At 46.4% G+C, this 21,747-nt stretch overlaps 4 non-coding genes across 4 annotated transcripts; all 4 read right to left on the minus strand.

Moving 5' to 3' along the window:
- Positions 1-67: 67 nt before the first annotated feature.
- Positions 68-230, minus strand: LOC134899309 (U1 spliceosomal RNA). The gene has a single exon (XR_010172988.1). It is a non-coding gene; the product is annotated as a U1 spliceosomal RNA (small nuclear RNA).
- Positions 231-382: 152 nt separating this feature from the next.
- On the minus strand, positions 383-546 carry LOC134899190 (U1 spliceosomal RNA). Its single transcript, XR_010172871.1, has one exon. It is a non-coding gene; the product is annotated as a U1 spliceosomal RNA (small nuclear RNA).
- Positions 547-1,221: 675 nt separating this feature from the next.
- On the minus strand, positions 1,222-1,384 carry LOC134899321 (U1 spliceosomal RNA). The gene has a single exon (XR_010173001.1). It is a non-coding gene; the product is annotated as a U1 spliceosomal RNA (small nuclear RNA).
- Positions 1,385-1,536: 152 nt separating this feature from the next.
- Positions 1,537-1,700, minus strand: LOC134898822 (U1 spliceosomal RNA). Its single transcript, XR_010172512.1, has one exon. It is a non-coding gene; the product is annotated as a U1 spliceosomal RNA (small nuclear RNA).
- Between the last annotated feature and the right edge of the window lie 20,047 nt (positions 1,701-21,747).

The following is a 21,747-nucleotide window of genomic DNA, read 5'->3' on the forward strand; positions in this document are numbered from 1 at the left end:
GCGGCTCAAGAAAAGAGAAGTGGAAACAGACAGCAAACTAGGCTGGAGAGAGACCTGAGACAAAGAGATCTGAATTATACGAGAGCCGACCAGGGGAAACACAAATTATGCAGTCAAGTTTCCCACATTTGGGGAAATCGCAAGAGCAGCACACCCAGAGTGCAATGGGTGAGCCTTGCCCTGGGAGAAGCACCTTCATGATCATAGTATCTCACCTGGCAGGTAAGTAGGAGTTGGGCTAGAGCTGGGTAGGGTCGCTGCTCGGGCACTTCCCTGTCAAGTGAAGGAGATCCAACTGAGTCAGCACAAGGGAACTCTCGAAAGAAGAACAAGGCTAGAGGAAGATCTGAGACAAATAAATCTGACTTTTACCAGAGCTGACCAGAGGAAAGCACAAACACAGTCCCCCACTACCACAAATAATGAAGTCGAGTTTCCCACATTTGGGGAAATCACAGGGGTCAGCATACCCAGAATGCAATGAATGAACCTCACCCTGGGATAACAGTCTTCATTACCATGATATCTCCTATGCAAAATAAGTATGATTTGGGATAGGGCTGGGGAGGGCCGCTGCTCAGGCACATCTCTGTCAAGTAAAGGAGATTCAACTGAGGCAGCACAAGGGAACTCTCATCTGGGGACAACAACTGCAGGGAGAACACATATTTTCAGATGAACATGGGAGGGCAGAAGGCTGCCTAATACTGAAGCACCCCCAAACAACAAACCAAATGCAACAACTAGTACAAGCATTCCTGGGGGAAGGTCTGCAGAAGACGGATTTGCATACAGTGATGTCATCCAAGCAGTGGGCCAAAGTTGGCTGGAACCCTCATCTGCATATGAAAAGAGAAAAGGGGTATGCAGGGAATGGCGGCTTTTTGCGGCGCTTAGATGACCCTTAGTTCGCATTAAACACCCCCACCCTCCTTCGGTGTGGGGCTCATGTTGGCAATGCCCCAGCCCCTGAAGCATTCAAGCTGATTTCTTGCAGCAGCTTGGCACTGTAACAGCTCCAGAGCTGCTCTGTAATGCAAGTAAAAGTTTGTGGGCCCTGCAGCACTACCTGTAGTTTGCATTGTGCATTGGAAGGCACAAAGTAAGCAGACAGGAGGAGAAGTCAGGATAGTGCACAAGGGTATAGAAGGGAGGGGCTCAAAAAAAAAAGAAGTGGAAACAGACTGCAAACTAGGCTGGAGAGAGACCTGAGACAAAGAGATCTGAATTATATGAAAGCCAACCAGTGGAAACACAAATTATGCAGTCAAGTTTCCCACATTTGGGGAAATCACAGGGGCAGCACACCCAGAGTGCAATGGGTGAGCCTTGCCCTGGGAGAAGCACCTTCATGATCATAGTATCTCACCTGGCAGGTAAGTAGGAGTTGGGCTAGAGCTGGGGAGGGTCGCTGCTTGGGCACCCCCCTGTCAAGTAAAGGAGATCCAACTGAGGCAGCACAAGGGAACTCTCGAAAGAAGAACAAGGCTAGAGGAAGATCTGAGACAAAGAAATCTGACTTTTACCAGAGCTGACCAGAGGAAAGCACAAACACAGTCCCCCACTACCACAAATAATGCAGTCAAGTTTCCCACATTTGGGGAAATCACAGGGGTCAGCATACCCAGAATGCAATGAATGAACCTCACCCTGGGAGAACAATCTTCATGACCATGGTATCTCCTATGCAAAATAAGTATGATTTGGGATAGGGCTGGGGAGGGCCGATGCTCAGGCACATCTCTGTCAAGTAAAGAAGATTCAACTGAGGCAGCACAAGGGAACTCTCATCTGGGGACAACAACTGCAGGGAGAACACATATTTTCAGATGAACATGGGAGGGCAGAAGGCTGCCTAATACTGAAGCACCCCCAAACAACAAACCAAATGCAACAACTAGTGCAAGCATTCCTGGGGGAAGGCCTGCAGCAGATGGATTTGCATATGGTGATGTCATCCAAGCAGTGGGTCAAAGTTGGCTTCAACCCTCGTCTGCATATTAAAAGAGAAAAGGGGCATGCAGGGCATGGCGGCCTTTTGCGGCGCTTGGATGACCTATAGTTCGCATTAAACACCTCCACCCTCCTTCGGTGCGGGGCTCATGTTGGCTATGCCCCAGCCCCTGAAGCATTCAAGCTGATTTCTTGCAGAAGCTGGGCACTGTAACAGCTCCAGAGCTGCTCTGTATGGCAAGTAAAAGGGTGTGGGCCCTGCAGCACTACCTGTAGTTCGCATTGTGCGTTGGAAGGCACAAAGTAAGCAGATGGGAGAAGTCAGGATAGTGCGCAAGGGCATAGAAGGGAGCGGCTCAAGAAAAGAGAAGTGGAAACAGACATCAAACTAGGCTGGAGAGCTCTTCTGTCTATATTTTGCAAACCTGCTCTTGTCCTCTCCAGCTGCTCCATGTAGATTTGACGTCTGGAAAGGTGCATAACCCACTGACAAGCAGGCACACTCCTGCATGAGTTTTCTCTCTCACTAGCTGGATGATACACAATCATTTGCATGTGCTCCACCTCCGACACACCACCCACCCAACCACCCAGTGACCAGAGCCACCCACAAGCCAACTGGCTCCGTGATTTAATTTGCACAGTGTAGTCATCCAGGCAGCATGTCCTTCTCAATGGAAGGATCTCTGGTTCCATGGAATCTTCCACATTGGAATGCTGCGGAATAAAAGGATTTAAATATTCAGCTTGCTAGCATTCAATGTACCTGCGGCTTGGCTCTAGCACATGGGTCTTCATCCTGTGGCCCTCCAGCTGCTGTGAAACTACACATCCCAGCATGCCCTGCCACAGTTTTGCTATTAAGGTATGCTAAAACTGAGGCAGGGCATGCTGGGATGTGTAGTTCCACAGCAGCTGGAGGGTCGCAGGTTGAAGACCCATGTTCTAGCATGCCTGTTCTATGATGCATGTACCGTGATGTCACAATCAGCTTGGAATGGGGTGTCTAGCAGGCATTTGCTGACAGACACTTGAGGGAGACACACATCAGGAGATGCAGCATATCGGAGGTCTTCGATGCCTTTCCAGCAAATGCACACCACCTGCTGCTGGTCTGGACACAAAACAATGCCCACAATCGAAGTCCCAAAATGCCCAACTACAGGATTCATGTAAGTAGTGAATTTAGGAATGAATTTAGAAGTAGGAAATTAAGTTAGTTCACAAGTACATTCAAATTCAGATCTAAAGTCTAGGTAGGCCTCACGTCCTGGCAGCCCCCAGCACTTAAAAATGCCTTGATTAGAGGTAGAGAATTAAATGTAGATAAAAAGTAGACACAAAATAAGACTCCACAGAGCAGTTATCAGGTGTCTTTATCAATTGTTGCATTTAAAAAATCAAGCAATTAGGGAACACAATGTTGCAACAATGTAACCCTATTTGCAAAATAGTACTGAATAAGTTTGTCGATGTAAGACATTTGCAAAGGCGCATCCAAAACACGCTGGAAAATGCAACTGAATCTGTTTTTGGAGGCTAGAATAGGAAATGTGCATCGGTCCTACAAGTACTGAAAGCTCTTCTACCATCTCCCTTTTCTGAAAAGCCATTTAATATATGGTTCCCAGATAGGGGACATATCAGATATTGCCTTTCAAAAGCAGCAAATATCATACCACTTCTATTGCCATCAAAGATAAACATTGATTGTTTTCAGATATTGGATTGAAAAAGCAGTCTTTATTGACATAAAGAAGCAAAAAAACATACATAAACATTACACACATAAGTACTGTGTTGCAGCACAGATAAAACACAATACAAATGCTGTCGGTATAGTACAGTTCAAGAACTACAGCACAGGCCAGCCTACACTATAAATCATGAACTGCACTATACATTTAAACAATACAATAATACAACAGTTAATAAGGCTATGTGTGTGGAGTGTAAGAGGGTGAGGGAATCACAAGACCGAAGCTTTATTGTAACACAGACACACATAAGGGGAGGGGCAATAAATAGAAAGGTATCCTTTACTATAGAATGTAGTCCAATCCGACCTCTGTGCTCTTCCACAACTGAAAAACGGATAGTGTTCCCAAGCCTTCCATCCTGGAATATCTTTGGTCTTTCGCCAATGAAGAAAACAATCCCTCCCTCCAGCAGACCCTTCAACCACGATACAAGATCACAGCCAAAATGCCGAGAAGCGACTACACTTGAGCTTAACAAAAATGGCTAAAACTTAGTGGAGGAAAGTGCAGTGGACCAAAACATAAGCTGACACAATCATGGAGAATGTGCCAGCATATATGCTCTTCTATCTATATTTTGCAAACCTGCTCTTGTCCCCTCCAGCTGCTCTATGTAGATTTGACGTCTGGCAAGGTGCATAACCCACTGACAAGCAGGCACACTCCTGCATGAGTTTTCTCTCTCACTAGCTGGATGATACACAATCATTTGCATGTGCTCCACCTCCGACACACCACCCACCCAACCACCCAGTCACCAGAGCCACCCACAAACCAACCGGCTCCGTGATTTAATTTGCACAGTGTAGTCATTCAGGCAGCATGTCCTTCTCAATGGAAGGATCTCTGGTTCCATGGAATCTTCCACATTGGAATGCTGCGGAACAAAAAGGATTTAAATATTCAGCTTGCTAGCATTCAATGTACCTGCGGCTTGGCTCTAGCACATGGGTCTTCATCCTGTGGCCCTCCAGCTGCTGTGAAACTACACATCCCAGCATGCCCTGCCACAGTTTTGCTATTAAGGTATGCTAAAACTGAGGCAGGGCATGCTGGGATGTGTAGTTCCACAGCAGCTGGAGGGTCGCAGGTTGAAGACCCATGTTCTAGCATGCCTGTTCTATGATGCATGTACCGTGATGTCACAATCAGCTTGGAATGGGGTGTCTAGCAGGCATTTGCTGACAGACACTTGAGGGAGACACACATCAGGAGATGCAGCATATCGGAGGTCTTCGATGCCTTTCCAGCAAATGCACACCACCTGCTGCTGGTCTGGACACAAAACAATGCCCACAATCGAAGTCCCAAAATGCCCAACTACAGGATTCATGTAAGTAGTGGATTTAGGAATGAATTTAGAAGTAGGAAATTAAGTTAGTTCACAAGTACATTCAAATTCAGATCTAAAGTCTAGGTAGGCCTCACGTCCTGGCAGCCCCCAGCATTTAAAAATGCCTTGATTAGAGGTAGAGAATTAAATGTAGATAAGAAGTAGACACAAAATAAGACTCCACAGAGCAGTTATCAGGTGTCTTTATCAATTGTTGCATTTAAAAAATCAAGCAATTAGGGAACACAATGTTGCAACAATGTAACCCTATTTGCAAAATAGTACTAAATAAGTTTGTCGATGTAAGACATTTGCAAAGGCGCATCCAAAACACGCTGGAAAATGCAACTGAATCTGTTTTTGGAGGCTAGAATAGGAAATGAGCATCGGTCCTACAAGTACTGAAAGCTCTTCTCCCATCTCCCTTTTCTGAAAAGCCATTTAATATATGGTTCCCAGATAGGGGACATATCAGATATTGCCTTTAAAAAGCAGCAAATATCATACCACTTCTATTGCCATCAAAGATAAACATTGATTGTTTTCAGATATTGGATTGAAAAAGCAGTCTTTATTGACATAAAGAAGCAAAAAAACATACATAAACATTACACACTTAAGTACCGTGTTGCAGCACAGCCAAAACACAATACAAATGCTGTCGGTATAGTACAGTTCAAGAACTACAGCACAGGCCAGCCTACACTATAAATCATGAACTGCACTATACATTTAAACTATACAATAATACAACAGTTAATAAGGCTATGGGTGTGGAGTGTAAGAGGGTGAAGGAATCACAAGCCCGAAGCTTTATTGAAAGACAGACACATATAAATGGAGGATTAATAAATACAAAGATATCCTTTACTATAGAATGTAGTCCAATCCGGTCTTTCAACTCTTCCACAACTGAAAAACGGATAGTGTTCCCAAGCCTTCCATCCTGGAATATCTTCAGTCTCTCGCCAATGAAGAAAACAATCCCTCCAGCAGACTCTTCAACCACGATACAAGATCACAGCCAAAAGGGCGAGAAGCAACTACACTTGCGTTTAACCAAAATGGCTAAAACTTAGTGAAGGAAAGTGCAGTGCACCAAAACATAAGCTGACACAATCATGGAGAATGCGCCAGCATGTATGCTCTTCTATCTATATTTTGCAAACCTGCTCTTGTCCCCTCCAGCTGCTCCATGTAGATTTGACGCCTGGCAAGGTGCATAACCCACTGACAAGCAGGCACACTCCTGCATGAGTTTTCACTCTCACTAGCTGGATGATACACATTCATTTGCATGTGCTCCACCTCCGACACACCGCCCACCCAACCACCCAGTCACCAGAGCCACCCACAAGCCAACTGGCTCCGTGATTTAATTTGCACAGTGCAGTCATCAAGGCAGCATGTCCTTCTCAATGGAATAATCTCTGGTTCCATGGAATCTTCCGCATTGGAATGCTGCGGAACAAAAATGATTTAAACATTCAGCTTGCTAGCATTCAATGTACCTGCAGCTTGGCTCTAGCACATGGGTCTTCTTCCTGTGGCTCTCCAGCTGCTGTGAAACTACACATCCCAGCATGCCCTGCCACAGTTTTGCTATTAAGGTATGCTAAAACTGAGGCAGGGCATGCTGGTATATGTAGTTCCACAGCAGCTGGAGGGTCGCAGGTTGAAGACCCATATTCTAGCATGCCTGTTCTATGATGCATGTTCCGTGATGTCACAATCAGCTTGGAATGGGGTGTCTTGCATGCATTTGCTGACAGCCACTTGAGGGAGACACACATCAGGAGATGCAGCATATCGGAGGTCTTCGATGCCTTTCCAGCAAATGCACACCACCAGCTGCTGGTCTGGACACAAAACAATGCCCACAATTGAAGGCTCAAAATGCCCAACTACAGGATTAATGTAAGTAGTGAATTTAGGAATGAATTTAGAAGTAGGAAATTAAGTTAGTTCACAAGTACATTCAAATTCAGATCTAAAGTCTAGGTAGGCCTCACGTCCTGGCAGCCCCCAGCATTTAAAAATGCCTTGATTAGAGGTAGGGAATTAAATGTAGATAAGAAGTAGACACAAAATAAGACTCCACAGAGCAATTATCAGGTGTCTTTATCAATTGTTGCATTTAAAAAAATCAAGCAATTAGGGAACACAATGTTGCGACAATGTAACCCTATTTGCAAAATAGTACTAAATAAGTTTGTCGATGTAAGATATTTGCAAAGGCGCAAACAAAACACGCTGGAAAATGCAACTGAATCTATTTTTGGAGGTTAGAATAGATGCAGGATCAAGTAGCTCAATGGGTAGGGTATTTGATTAGAATTCAACAGGTTATAGGTTTGAATCCAGGGTATGATAGTTTGAGGTGTTATTTAATAAAGTATGTTTATATATTAGTCACACATGGCTTACTTCAGTGGTTTCCAAACTTTTTTGAATCACGGCGCCCTAGAATATCAGAATTTTTTTCACGGCACCACTAGGCCAAAAATTTCTTATTGAGAAATTTAGAAAGAAATATTACATTAAGTTGATCACGTTTATATGTCATCCTAAAGGTCAGTTGTGTGGTGAGGGACAAGATTTGATTCTGTTTGGCCACATATTTTATGACTGGCAGCCACCAGCACTGGTTTTGCCTATTATATTGACCATGAATAATTTGAATTGGTCCTGGACCACCAACCCAGGGCACCCCTGCAAGTGTCCCGAGGCACCCCAGGGAGCCACGGCACACAGTTTGGGAACCTCTGGCTTACTTGTACAAATGGCATGTCACCAGTTAGTGCTGACTGCTGATATGCCATTTGCACAAACACGCCATGTGTGACTGTATATGCATTTAAGGAGGGCACCCCGGCAATACCACAAACCATTGAGTGTCAAGTATACTAGATATATCTTCATATCTCATGTGCTTTCTCTGAGACCAATCTTGTTATGCCCCTTCCCCACAAGGCATGCGCCTTTTGTCCATATTGCAAAAATGGGGAGGGGGGGGGGGCATATAATTATCTGTCACAGGGCACCAAAAAGTCTAGTTATGGCTCTGGTATGCATTATGTAATCTGGCAGACCATATCTCCAACACTGGCTGGTTGGAATAGAGATCCGGTTATCTATGTGAGCACATGACCATCAACGATTTACTCTCAAACACTAGAAAATGGACAAAAATGGTCCCCTAAACAAATTGGTTAAATTTTGGGTTTAACCAATTTGTGTAATGACCATTTTTGACCACTTTTCTAGTGTTTGGGAGCAAATGGTTAATTGACATTTGCTCCTATACATTACCAGATTTTCATTCCATCCATCCAGACTGGATAGATAGCCTGACAGATAATTGTGTAGTGTACGCCCAGGATAACTGTCAGTTGTGCTTTCTTTTATGACGGCACATAAATGGGTGGGCAGATCCAGAGCAAGCACTGCCCACTCATGCATAGTTGTCAACTGATGTGAAGTTCCAGGGGGCAATCTCAGTTATAAAGAAAAGTATCTGGAAATTGTCCCTAGTTTAAAAAAAAAATAAAAAAAAATTGATCAACTCCATTTATTTAGTATGATATCCCAGGTGATAGGATGCCGGCAGTCAGAACAACATACTTTATTAAATAACACATCTCAAACTACCATACCCAGGATTCAAACCTATAACCTGTTGAATTCTAATCAAACACCCTACCTATTGAGCTATTTGATCCTGCATAAAAATTGTGAACATTATATGAAGCTATTGGTACTTTGAAAAAAAAAGTATCAGCATTACAACGCAGCAGATCCATGCAGTTTGCAGCCACACACTACATGTATCTGCTCAGCCACAATGCTGATTATTTCTTCACAAAGTACAAGGTAAGCTCCAAACAGAATTCTCTAGCTTAGAATTATGCCAAACCTAGAAGTCGGGCCCCCCACCCTGGGATCCCCCAGAGGGAGGCCTGCACCGTCATGCGGCAGGCTTGTCCGTTTTGGAAGCAGGCTGATAGGCAGCCCAGGCTTGCTTCAGTCTGGGCTTGGCAGGTCTGGAAGCATGAGCTTGCTTTGGGTATGCCTGACCTTGGGTACGCTTTACCTTGAGGATGAAAGGGCCAAGGGAAAGTACTTTTAGCCTTCTGCGTGGTAGGAGTCATACTAGGTAGGCAAGCTGTTTTAGCAGTAGCCAGATCAGCTACAATCTTATTGAGGTCTTCTCCAAAGAGAGTGTCTCCCTTGAAAGGAAGCACCTCCAGGGTTTTCTTGGAATCCATATCCACCGACCAGGATCTCAACCAGCTGTATAAAGTATTACCTTGGAACTGGCTCTCCACTCCCCATTATCTGGTTATCATGGCTTCCTCCGCCAGTGTCCAGACTCGCTTGCTGAAGCTCGGCCACTTCTTCCTAGCAGCAGGCTCCTGGATCACTGGGCAGCAGAGGTGCTTGGGAGCCGGAAGGGGGCGGAGCAATCAGGCAGGCAGTTGCAGTGCTGCCCAGCTATCTGTGGTGTGAGAAGAAGCAGGGGCACCCCACCGCTGGCAGTGCTGCAGCTAGCGGTGGTGGCAGCGGCGAGGCTGCTGGGCTGGGTCTTGAAAAAGGTGGAAAGAAGGGTGTTATGGCATGGAATGTACAAACTGCGAGACCCTGCTGGTAGCGCCTTTGTCTATTTAGTAGGAAGGGCACGTAACAGCCGGAGGGCAATGGAGGAAGCCCCTTTAGGGCTGGAGCCCGGCGGCAACTGACTCCGTTGTCTCTGGCAGTTCCGCCCCTGGACTAGAGGAATGGTCAAGAACATGGCAACATTTAATGCCAAAAAATGCAAAATCATACACGTCTCAAAAATACAAAGGCTAACTATAATATTAAGGGCATTATAATGGCAAGAGGAAAGCTATCTAAGTATTACTATTTCAGGTGAGCAATGTAACAAAGCAATAGGAAAGGCAAGTCAGATGCTTGTTTGCATAGGTAAAGAACCAGTAGCAGAAAAAAGTAATACAGGTTGAGTATCCCATATCCAAATATTCCGAAATACGGAATATTCCGAAATACGGACTTTTTTGAGTGAGACTGAGATAGTGAAACCTTTGTTTTTTGATGGCTCAGTGTACACAAACTTTGTTTAATACTCAAAGTTATTAAAAATATTGTATTAAATGAACTTCAGACTGTGTGTATAAGGTGTATATGACACATAAATGAATTCTGTGAATGTACACACACTTTGTTTAATGCACAAAGTTATAAAAAATATTGGCTAAAATGACCTTCAGGCTGTGTGTATATGGTATATATGAAACATAAATGCATTCTGTGCTTAGATTTAGGTCCCATCACCATAATATCTCGTTATGGTATGCAATTATTCCAAAATACAGAAAAATCCGATATCCAAAATTCCTCTGGTCCCAAGCATTTTGGATAAGGGATACTCAACCTGTAATGCCACTGTATAGGTCCTTGGTACAGCCACATTTAGAATCCTGTGTTCAGTTCCAGAAGCCATATCTCAAGTCCTGTTGGAGAAAGAGCACTATATAAATAAATAGTATCAAAATTTGTTTCACGGCACCCCTAGGCCAAAGTTTTTTTTATTGAGAAATTCAGAAAAAAATATAAAATTAAGTAAATTGTGTCTATAGCATGTCATCCTCAGGTTCAGTTATGTTGTGAGGGAATGGTTTTGCCAATTTAATAAAGTATAAATAATTTTAATTGGTCCTGGACCACCAAACTATGCTACCAGTGCAAGAACCCCAGTTTGGAAACTACTGCCATAAAATAAACCTTTTTTGTTTTTTTTAAACTACATGTAATACACCTTAGATCTCAGTTCCTAAAAGGTTTTAAACCCTTGCATACAGTAAACTACACATATTTAAAAATCCTACACCGGGCACAAGTGCTCACGGGCCAATTTCATGGCAGTCTCGGATAGTAGGGCATTGTGGATTCACCAAGGGAATGCTGATGCTGACTCCAAGAAGCCTCTTCAAGATCGCAGGAGCAGAGTCCTCTGCTTCTGCCAAATCCACTGCATGACGCTGGGGCTCTCTTGCAGGAGCCCACACCAGTGGGGGGCACCAGGGGCGGAACTACTGGCAGGGCAGGCAGTGCATTGCACTGGGGCCCCGCCGCACTCAAGGGCCCACAGCCGCCGGCATTACAATGAGTCACAATGACTCATTGTATCATGCCGCAGCCGCACACCAGCGCTCCCGTCAGGTCTGCGTCCTGCGACTCCCGCCGCCCGCCCGTCGTAACGAACAGATCAGGCCAGGGCACTACGGGCAGCAGCCGCAGCACCAGACACGCTGCCGCCTCTGTAACACACGAAGAGGGAGGAGGGTCGCTTGGAGATGAGAGGAGCAGCGGCACGGGCGGGAGGAGGAGGAGGAGGGAGGTGAAGGAAGGAGCCGCAGCAGCGCTTTGTTACTGGTGGAGGCGCTGCTGCTGCTGCCCCTCTGCTTCACTATAGGCTGTCTTCCGAGAACAGCCTATAGTGAAGCAGAGGGGCAGCAGCAGCAGCGCCTCCACCAATAAGACAGCGCTGCTGCGGCTCCCTCCTCCACCTCCCTCCTCCTCCTTCTCTACTGCCCGGGAATCGTCAAGCTGCACGAGGAGCCTGAGCCAGCGGAGAGGGTAAGTATAATTCTTCTTTCTTTCTTTCTTTCTTTCTTTCTTTCTTTCTTTCTTTCTTTCTTTCTTTCTTTCTTTCTTTCTTTCTTTCTTTCTTTCTTTCTTTCTTTCTTTCTTTCTTTCTTTCTTTCTTTCTTTCTTTCTTTCTTTCTTTCTTTCGTCTCTTTCTTTCTTTGTTGGGACTGCCTGCCGCTATGTGTAAAAAGGGGGAATCTGCCTGCCGCTATGTGTAAAAAGGGGGAATCTGCCTGCCGCTATGTGTAAAAAGGGGGAATCTGCCTGCCGCTATGTGTAAAAAGGGGGAATCTGCCTGCAGCTATGTGTAAAAGGGGGGAATCTGCCTGCAGCTATGTGTTAAAAGGGGGAATCTGCCTGCAGCTATGTGTAAAAAGGGGGACTGCCTGCCGCAATGTGTAAAAAGGGGGAATCTGCCTGCCGCTATGTGTAAAAAGGGGGAATCTGCCTGCAGCTATGTGTAAAAAGGGGGACTGCCTGCCGCAATGTGTAAAAAGGGGGAATCTGCCTGCCGCAATGTGTAAAAAGGGGGAAGCTGCTTGCCGCAATGTGTAAAAAGGGGGAATCTGCTTGCCGCAATGTGTAACAAGGGGGAATCTGCCTGCCGTAATGTGTAACAAGGGGGATGCTGTCTGCCGTAATGTGTAACAAGGGCACGCTGTCTGCCATAATGTGTAACAAGGGCAAGCTGTCTGCTGTAATGTGTAACAAGGGCAAGCTGTCTGCTGTAATGTGTAAAAAGTGTACGATGTCTGCCATTATGTGTAACAAGGGCAGGCTGACTGCTGTTATGTGAAAAAAGTGTACGCTGTCTGCCGCTATGTTTAACAAGGGCAGGCTGTCTGCCGTTATGTGTAAAAAGTGTACGCTGTCTGCCGCTATGTTTAACAAGGGCAGGCTGTCTGCCGTTATGTGAAAAAAATGTACGCTGTCTGCCGCTATGTGTAACAAGGGCACGCTGTCTGCCGTTGTGTAAAAAAGGGGGATGCTGTCTGCCGTAATGTGTAAAAAGGGGACGCTGTCTGCTGTAATGTGTAAAAAGAGGACGCTGTCTGCTGTAATGTGTAAAAAGAGGAATCTGTCCGCCGTAAGGTGTAAAAGGGTCTCTACCTGGTGTAGTGGTGCTACTGTGCGGCGTAATTTGAATAATGGAGACTACTGTGCACCGTTTTATGAATTGGTATTATTTTGTGGCCACACCCCTTAACCACGAAGCCACGCCACTATGTTTTTTTGCGCGCGCCTACGGTGCGCACTGCCCCTGTTTTGCATGCAGGGGTGGGGCTCCAATGCCGTTTCTTGCACACACTGCTAAAATGTCTAGTTACGGCACTGTTGCTAGGTATCCACTTCCCTGAGCAGGCCCCCCTAACCAGATCCTCTCCAGGGGTGAGGGGGTGGACTTGGATGGGAAGGGAAGGGGGGGGGGGCCCAAGCCATTTTGTCGCACATGGGCCCACTGCTCGCTAGTTCCACCACTGGGGGGCACGTCTAAAACTCTTCAGTCAGTTCTGGATTCATTCGGACCTGGACTCGTGGGTTTTACAAATAGTGTCCCAAGGGTACAAACTGGGGTTTCAAGAAGTTCCCCCTCACCGATTGTTCAAATCAGCCTTAGTCAGCAGGGAGAAGGTTTTTATTCAAGCCTCTTCGTGGTCCCGAAGCCGGACGGCTCAGTCAGACCAATCTTAAATCTGAAATCCCTTAATTTCTACCTAAAGAAATTCAATTTCAAGATGGAATCTCTCAGGGTAGTGATCTCCAGTCCGGGGGATAAAGGAGATTTCCTGGTTTTGGTAGACATAAAGGATGCCTACTTACATGTTCCTGACACAGAAGAGGTTTTCTTCTAGTGGAATGGCTCTGGAGATCCAGAGTCTGGTCAAACAAATTCTGAAACCAGCAAGAGTGTTAATCCATCAATGCATTCGGTTGCTGGGGAAGATGGTTGCGGCCTACGAGGCCATTCAGTTTGGCAGGCTCCATGCCAGAGTGTTCCAGTGGGACCTGTTGGACAAGTGGTCCGGATCCCACCTACACATGCACCGGAGGATAATACTGTCTTCCAAGACCAGAATCTCACTCCATTGGTGGCTGCACAGTTCTCACCACCTAGAGGGGCGATGGTTTGGGATCCAGGACGGGATCCTAGGGACCACGGATGCAACCCTCCGAGGCTGGGGAGCGGTCACACAGGGGGAAAACATCCAAGGAAGATGGTCAAGTCAGGAAAGTTGTCTCCACATAAATGTTCTGGAGTTAAGGGCCATTTAATAACTGCAGACACAGTACGCACTGGGACGGGTGCCCAGCATCCTCTACGGACTAAGAGAAAAGGATTTACCAGTAGGTATTAAAATCCTATTTTCTCTAAAGTCCTAGAGGATGCTGGGGACTCCGTAAGGACCATGGGGATAGACGGGCTCCGCAGGAGACATGGGCACTTTAAGAAAGACTTTAGTTCTGGGTGTGCACTGGCTCCTCCCTCTATGCCCCTCCTCCAGACCTCAGTTTGATACTGTGCCCAGTGGAGACTGGGTGCTTTTCAGGAGCTCTCCTGAGCTTTCTGACAGAAAGTATTTTGTTAGGTTTTTAATTTTCAGGGAGCACTGCTGGCAACAGACTCCCTCATCGAGGGACTGAGGGGAGAGAAGCAGCCCTACTCTCTGAGTTGCAAGGTCCTGCTTCTTAGGCTACTGGACACCATTAGCTCCAGAGGGATTGGTACGCAGGATCTCACCCTCGCCGTCCGTCCCAGAGCCGCGCCTCCGTCCCCCTCGCAGAGCCGGAAGATAGAAGCCGGGTGAGTATGAGAAGAAAAGAAGACTTCAGAGGCGGCAGAAGACTTCATGATCTTCACTGAGGTAACGCACAGCACTGCAGCTGTGTGCCTTTGCTCCCATACACCTCACATACTCCGGTCACTGTAAGGGTGCAGGGCGCAGGGGGGGCGCCCTGGGCAGCAATATAAACCTCTTTCGCAAAAATATAACATATATACAGCTGGGCACTGTATATATGTATGAGCCCCCACCAATTTTACAGTTTAAGCGGGACAGAAGCCCGCCTCCGAGGGGGCGGGGCTTCTCCCTCAGCACTCACCAGCGCCATTTTTTCTCCACAGCACCGCTGAGAGGAAGCTCCCCGGACTCTACCCTGCTTATACCACGTTAGACAAGAGGGTTGAAAAGAGGGGGGGGGGCACATAATTCGCAAATTACATACAGCAGCACTACTGGGCAAACATTAAGTTACTGTTTTATTCCTGGGTTATATAGCGCAGGGGTGTGTGCTGGCATACTCCCTCTCTGTCTCTCCAAGGGGCCTTGTGGGGAAACTGTCTTCAGAAAAAGCATTCCCTGTGTGTGTGGTGTGTCGGTACACGTGTGTCGACATGTCTGAGGAAGAAGGCTATATTAGAGAGGAGCGGGAGCAAATGAATGTGGTGTCTCCGCCGACAGCTGATTGGATGGATATGTGGAATGTTTTAAATGCTAGTGTAAACTCATTGCACAAAAGATTAGACAAGGCAGAAGCTTTGGGACAGTCAGGGTCTCAACCCATGCCTGATCCTATGTTGCAGGGACTGTCAGGGTCTCATAAGCGCCCACTATCCCAGTTTGTTGACACAGATACCGACACGGATTCTGACTCCAGTGTCGATTACGATGATGCAAAGTTACAGCCAAAATTGGCAAAATCCATTCGATTTATGATTATGGCAATAAAAAATGTTTTGCACATCACAGAGTAACCCCCTGTCGCTGACAAGAGGGTACATATGTACAAGGGAAAGAAGCCTGAGGTAACCTTTCCCCCCTCACACGAGCTGAACGAGTTATGTGAAAAAGCTTGGAAATCTCCAGATAAAAGACTGCAGATTTCCAAAAGGATTCTTATGGCGTATCCTTTCCCATCAACGGATAGGTTACGATGGGAATCCTCCCCTAGGGTGGACAAAGCATTAACACGCTTATCCAAGAAGGTAGCCCTCCCGTCCCAGGATACGGCTACCCTCAAAGAGTGTGCTGACCGCAAACAGGAGATTACCCTGAAGTCCATTTATACACATTCAGGTACCTTACTCAGACCGGCAATTGCGTCGACCTGGGTGTGTAGTGCTGTAGCGGCATGGACAAATGCCTTATCTGAGGGGATGGATAGCCTAGACAAGGATACTATTTTATTGACCCTGGGGCATATAAGAGATGCTGTCCTATATATGTGTGTATGCAAACTACCGGTGGTGCTGCAGGGCCCACACCCTTTTACTTGTCTTGTAGATCAGCTCTGAAGCTGTTACAGTGCCCAGCTGCTGCAAGAAATCAGCTAGAATACTTCAGGGGCTTGGGCATGGCCAACATGAGCCCCACACCGAAGGAGGGTGGGGGTGTTTAATGCAAACTTGGGGTTATCCAAGCGCCGCAAAAGACCGCCATGCCCCACATGCCCCTTTTCTCTTTTCATATACAGATGAGGGTTCCAGCCAACTTTGGCCCACTGCTTGGATGACATCACCGAATGCAAATCCGTCTGCTGCAGACCTTCCCCCAGGAATGCTTGCAATAGTTGTTGCATATGGTTTAATGTCTGAGGGTGCTTCAGTATTAGGCAGCCTTCCGCCCTCCCATGTTCATCTGAAAAGATGTGGTCTCCCTGCAGTTGTTGTCCCCAGACGAGAGTTCCCTTGTGTTCCTCAGTTAAATCTCCTTAACTTGACGAGGGTGTGCCCGAGCAGCCGCCCTCCCCAGCCCTTTCCCAACACATACTTATCTTGCATATGAGATCTCTTGATCATGAAGATAGTTCTCACAGGTTGAGGTTCATCCTGGCCCCGCTCCCCGCTGGAGAGCGCTGATGGGGACAGCAGCGGGGCTTCAGCAGCAGGGTGAGTATGTGTGGCCAGAGACCTCCCTTCCCATGTGCAGGCCTGCAGAGTGTGCCGCGCAGGATGGGGCATGTGACACTCTCCCTCCCTGGGGCTCTTCCAGATGTAGCTCCTCAGCAGTATTTTTCCCGGGCTGCGCGGCGCTCTCCCCGACTGGCATCCGCCCTGGAACACTGCCTTCCTCAACGCAACATCAGCAGGGGGCCCGGGCCTCATCACCATCCCAGGTCTTTCTCATGTATGTATCATGTATGTGTGTGTGATATATGTATGAATCATATATGTTTGTGATATATATATATATATATATGTATGTATCTATCTATCTATCTATCTATCTATCGTATGTGTGTGTATATATGTATCTATCATGTATGTATGTAATGTATGTATGTATCTATCTTGTATGTATGTGTTCTATCTATCTATCTATCTATCTATCGTGTGTGTGATATATGTATGTATCTATCATGTATGTGTTATATGTATGTATCACACCTTCCTCTATACATATACATACATACATACATACATACATACACACACCTATATCTGTACGTACACTGATATACACACACCAACATCTATACATAAACACGCTGACCCCTAAACGTACACCAACGTACCCACATGTGAATCTATACATACATGTGCTGACACCTGGACATACACTGATGTACCCACACCTAACATCTATACATACACATGCTAACAACTGGACGTATACAGACGTACCCACATTTGCATCCATGCATATATAGATGTAGGTGTGTGTACGTCAGTGTACGTCCAGGTGTCAACGCGTGTATGTATAGATGCAGGTGTGGGTACGTCTGTGTATGTCCAGGTGTTAGCGCATGTATGTATAGATGCAAAATAATAATCGCACAGCGTGCCCCCAGCCAACCACAAACCTCCCCCACCCCCCTGTATGACATAAACACCGCTAATTCCACTTACACACAATAATTTCAGTTTGCGACCAGGAGCCGGCAATGTATGTGCACCCAAATGAAGCCACTGTACATGCCCTGCTGGCTGCTATGTACTGCACAGGTGCAACAAATTTAAATGCCCTATCTTTAAAATGGGGCATATTTTACTAAATTAAAAAAACCTGTAACTTTCTGTAAAACCTTAACCCCAAAAGGCACTACACTAACATTGGGGTGTAGAGTTGGATGTTGATCCAAGGCACCAACAGGCTAAAGCTTTGACTGTTCCCAGGATGCCTTGCACCGCCTCCTCTATAACCCTGCCCAGTGGCGTAACTAGACCTTTGTGGGCCCCATAGCAAAATTCTGAATGGGCCCACCAGCACTCAACAAGAATGAGTGGCGTTTGGGGTCAGAAAAGTAGAGGGGAAGGGGTCTGACAGAGTAGGGGGCAGGACATGAATGAATAGAAACTGAGGTGTCCATTATATAAAGAAATACAGTATGTGTGTCTGTGTGTATATCACACACACACATATAAGGGAAATTCAAATGCATTCAATTATTGCGCCCATTACACTCTGGTTTAGGTGCACAAAGCACCTAAACCTGAATAAAGTAATGGGCGCGATCGTGAATTGAAAAGACACCGTTTGGTTGCCCAAATGGGTCTCTTTGCACACATTTCAGCTTGTTTCCCCTGGGGGTAGCGAGCTGAAATAAACATGTCGCACCCGTTGGCAGCAACATTAGAATAGCTGCTGACGGGCACGATTGAGGGAGGAAAGGGACATTTGAATCCAGCCCATAGATGCAATGTGAATATGTAATTTGTACCTTCCTATCTTAAAATGTATATAGTAGTGTATACACTAGAGGTCTTTCCGAACCCCCTAATCCTAACATTGTAATTTGCTTTAGGGCGCACCTCCAATTAGTCTAGTGTTTCGTATTTTCACATTAAATACTTTCTTGCATTGGTTGGTTAAAGATTAGATCGTATATTTTTCTAGATATAGCTGTGCATAGTCTACAAGGCTACATGCTTCTCCCCTAACTAGAGATGTGCAGCGGGCATTTTTCGTGTTTCATGTTTTGGTTTTGGTTTCGGATCCGCAGTTGTGTTTTGGATACGGACGCGTTTTGGCAAAACCACACTTTCGGGTTTTGGATTCGGGTGATTTTTTTTTAAAACCTCAAACAGCTAAAATCATAGAATTTGGGGGTAATTTTGATCCTATAGTATTAAGCTCAATAACCAATTTCTACTCCTTTCCAGTCTATTCTGAACACCTCACACCTCCCAATATTATTTTTAGTCCTAAAATTTGCACCAAGGTCCCTGGATGACTAAGCTAAGCGACCCAAGTGGGCAGCACAAACACCTGGCCCATCTAGGAGTGGCACTGCAGTGTCAGACAGGATGGCACTTAAAAAAATAGCCCCAAACAGCACATGATGCAAAGATAAATAAAAAAAGAGGCGCAAGATGAAATTGTAGTGTGTCTCTCCTGCTCAGTGTCAGTTCTCAGTAGTATCCTCATCAGTGCTCAGTATCACTGCTCATTGTCTTGTGCTGCATTGTGGTGCTCAGTATACTAGAGTACATTACTAATAGTCCAGTGCTGCATCTTGCTGCTCAGTGTCAGTTCTAGTATCCTCATCAGTGCTCAGTATCACTGCTCATTGTTTTGTGCTGCATTGTGGTGCTCAGTATACTACAGAACATTACTAATAGTCCAGTGCTGCATCTGGCTGCTCTGTGTCAGTTCTAGTAATCTCATCAGTGCTCCGTATCACTGCTCATTGTCTTGTGGTGCTCAGTATACTACAGTACATTACTAATACTCCAGTGTCTTGTGCCGCATATGGCTGCTGTAGGGTGCTGTGGTAGTGTCCTGTCACTGTGCATATGTCATCATTCCAGTCACAGTGACATACCCTCCAACTGTACCTTTTTAATAGGTATTTTCTCTGACGTCCTAGTGGATGCTGGGACTCCGTAAGGACCATGGGGAATAGCGGCTCCGCAGGAGACAGGGCACAAGAATAAAAGCTTTAGGATCAGGTGGTGTGCACTGGCTCCTCCCCCTATGACCCTCCTCCAAGCCCCAGTTAGATTTTTGTGCCCGAACGAGAAGGGTGCAGGCTAGGTGGCTCTCCTGAGCTGCTTAGAATAAAAGTATATTTTAGGTTTTTTATTTTCAGTGAGTCCTGCTGGCAACAGGCTCACTGCATCGTGGGACTAAGGGGAGAAGAAACGGACTCACCTGCGTGCAGAGTGGATCAGGTTTCTTAGGCTACTGGACATTAGCTCCAGAGGGACGATCACAGGTTCAGCCTGGATGGGTCCCGGAGCCGCGCCGCCGGCCCCCTTACAGAGCCAGAAGAGCGAAGAGGTCCGGTGAAATCGGCGGCAGAAGACGATCCTGTCTTCAGACTAAGGTAGCGCACAGCACCGCAGCTGTGCGCCATTGCTCTCAGCACACTTCACACTCCGGTCACTGAGGGTGCAGGGCGCTGGGGGGGAGCGCCCTGAGACGCAATATAACATGATATACCTTAGATTGGCTAAAGAATACATCACATATAGCTCTGGGGCTATATGGATGTATTTTAACCCCTGCCATTTTTTACAGAAAAAGCGGGAGATAAGGACGTCGTGAAGGGGCGGAGCCTATCTCCTCAGCACACAAGCGCCATTTTCCCTCACAGCTCCGCTGGAAGGACGGCTCCCTGACTCTCCCCTGCAGACTTGCTACTGAATCAGGGTAAAAAAGAGAAGGGGGGGCACTATTGGCAGCTAAAAACTATATAAACAGCAGCTATAAGGGATTAACACTTATATAAGGTTATCCCTGTATATATATATATAGCGCTTGGTGTGTGCTGGCAGACTCTCCCTCTGTCTCTCCAAAGGGCTTGTGGGGTCCTGTCCTCTATCAGAGCATTCCCGGTGTGTGTGCTTTGTGTCGGTACGTGTGTGTCGACATGTATGAGGAGGAAAATGATGTGGAGGCGGAGCAATTGCCTTGGTTAGTGATGTCACCCCCTAGGGAGTCGACACCTGACTGGATGATCGTATTTAAAGAATTAAGTGATAATGTCAGCACTTTGCAAAGAACGGTTGATGACATGAGACAGCCGGCAAATCAATTAGTGCCTGTCCAGGCGTCTCAGACACCGTCAGGGGCCCTAAAACGCCCGTTACCTCAGTGGGTCGACACAGATCCAGACACAGATACTGAGTCTAGTGTCGTCGGTGAGGAGACAAACGTAATGTCCAGTAGGGCCACACGTTACATGATCACGGCAATGAAGGAAGCATTGAACATTTCAGACACTACAAGTACCACAAAGAAGGGTATTATGTGGGGTGTGAAAAAACTACCAATAGTTTTCCCTGAGTCAGATGAGTTAAATGAGGTGTGTGATAAAGCGTGGGTTTCCCCCGACAAAAAACTGCTAATTTCTAAAAAATTATTGGCACTATATCCTTTCCCGTTAGAGGTTAGGACACGTTGGGAAACACCCCCTAGGGTAGATAAGGCGCTCACACGTTTATCTAAACAAGTAGCGTTACCATCTCCTGATACGGCCACCCTCAAAGAACCAGCAGATAGAAGGCTGGAAAATATTCTTAAAAGTATATACACACATACTGGTGTTATACTGCGACCAGCAATCGCTTCAGCCTGGATGTGCAGTGCTGGCGTCGCGTGGTCGGATTCCCTGACTGAAAATATTGATACCCTGGATAGGGACAATATACTGTTAACTATAGAGCATTTGAAGGATGCATTACTATATATGCGTGATGCACAGAGGGATATTTGCACCCTGGCATCAAGAGTAAGTGCTATGTCCATTTCTGCCAGAAGAGCGTTATGGACGCGACAGTGGTCAGGCGATGCGGATTCCAAACGACATATGGAAGTATTGCCGTATAAAGGGGAGGAGTTATTTGGGGCTGGTCTATCGGACCTGGTGGCCACGGCAACGGCTGGAAAATCCACCTTTTTACCCCAGGTCACTTCACATCAGCAGAAAAAGACACCGTCTTTTCAAACTCAGTCCTTTCGTTCCCATAAGTACAAGCGAGCTAAAGGCCTTTCCTTCCTGCCCCGGGGCAGAGGAAGGGGAAAAAGACTGCACCATGCAGCCGCTTCCCAGGAGCAGAAGCCATCCCCTGCTTCTGCCAAGTCTTCAGCATGACGCTGGGGCTTT

This window comes from Pseudophryne corroboree, chromosome 3 (assembly GCF_028390025.1).
Source record: "Pseudophryne corroboree isolate aPseCor3 chromosome 3, aPseCor3.hap2, whole genome shotgun sequence".
Taxonomy (NCBI): Eukaryota; Metazoa; Chordata; class Amphibia; order Anura; family Myobatrachidae; genus Pseudophryne; species Pseudophryne corroboree.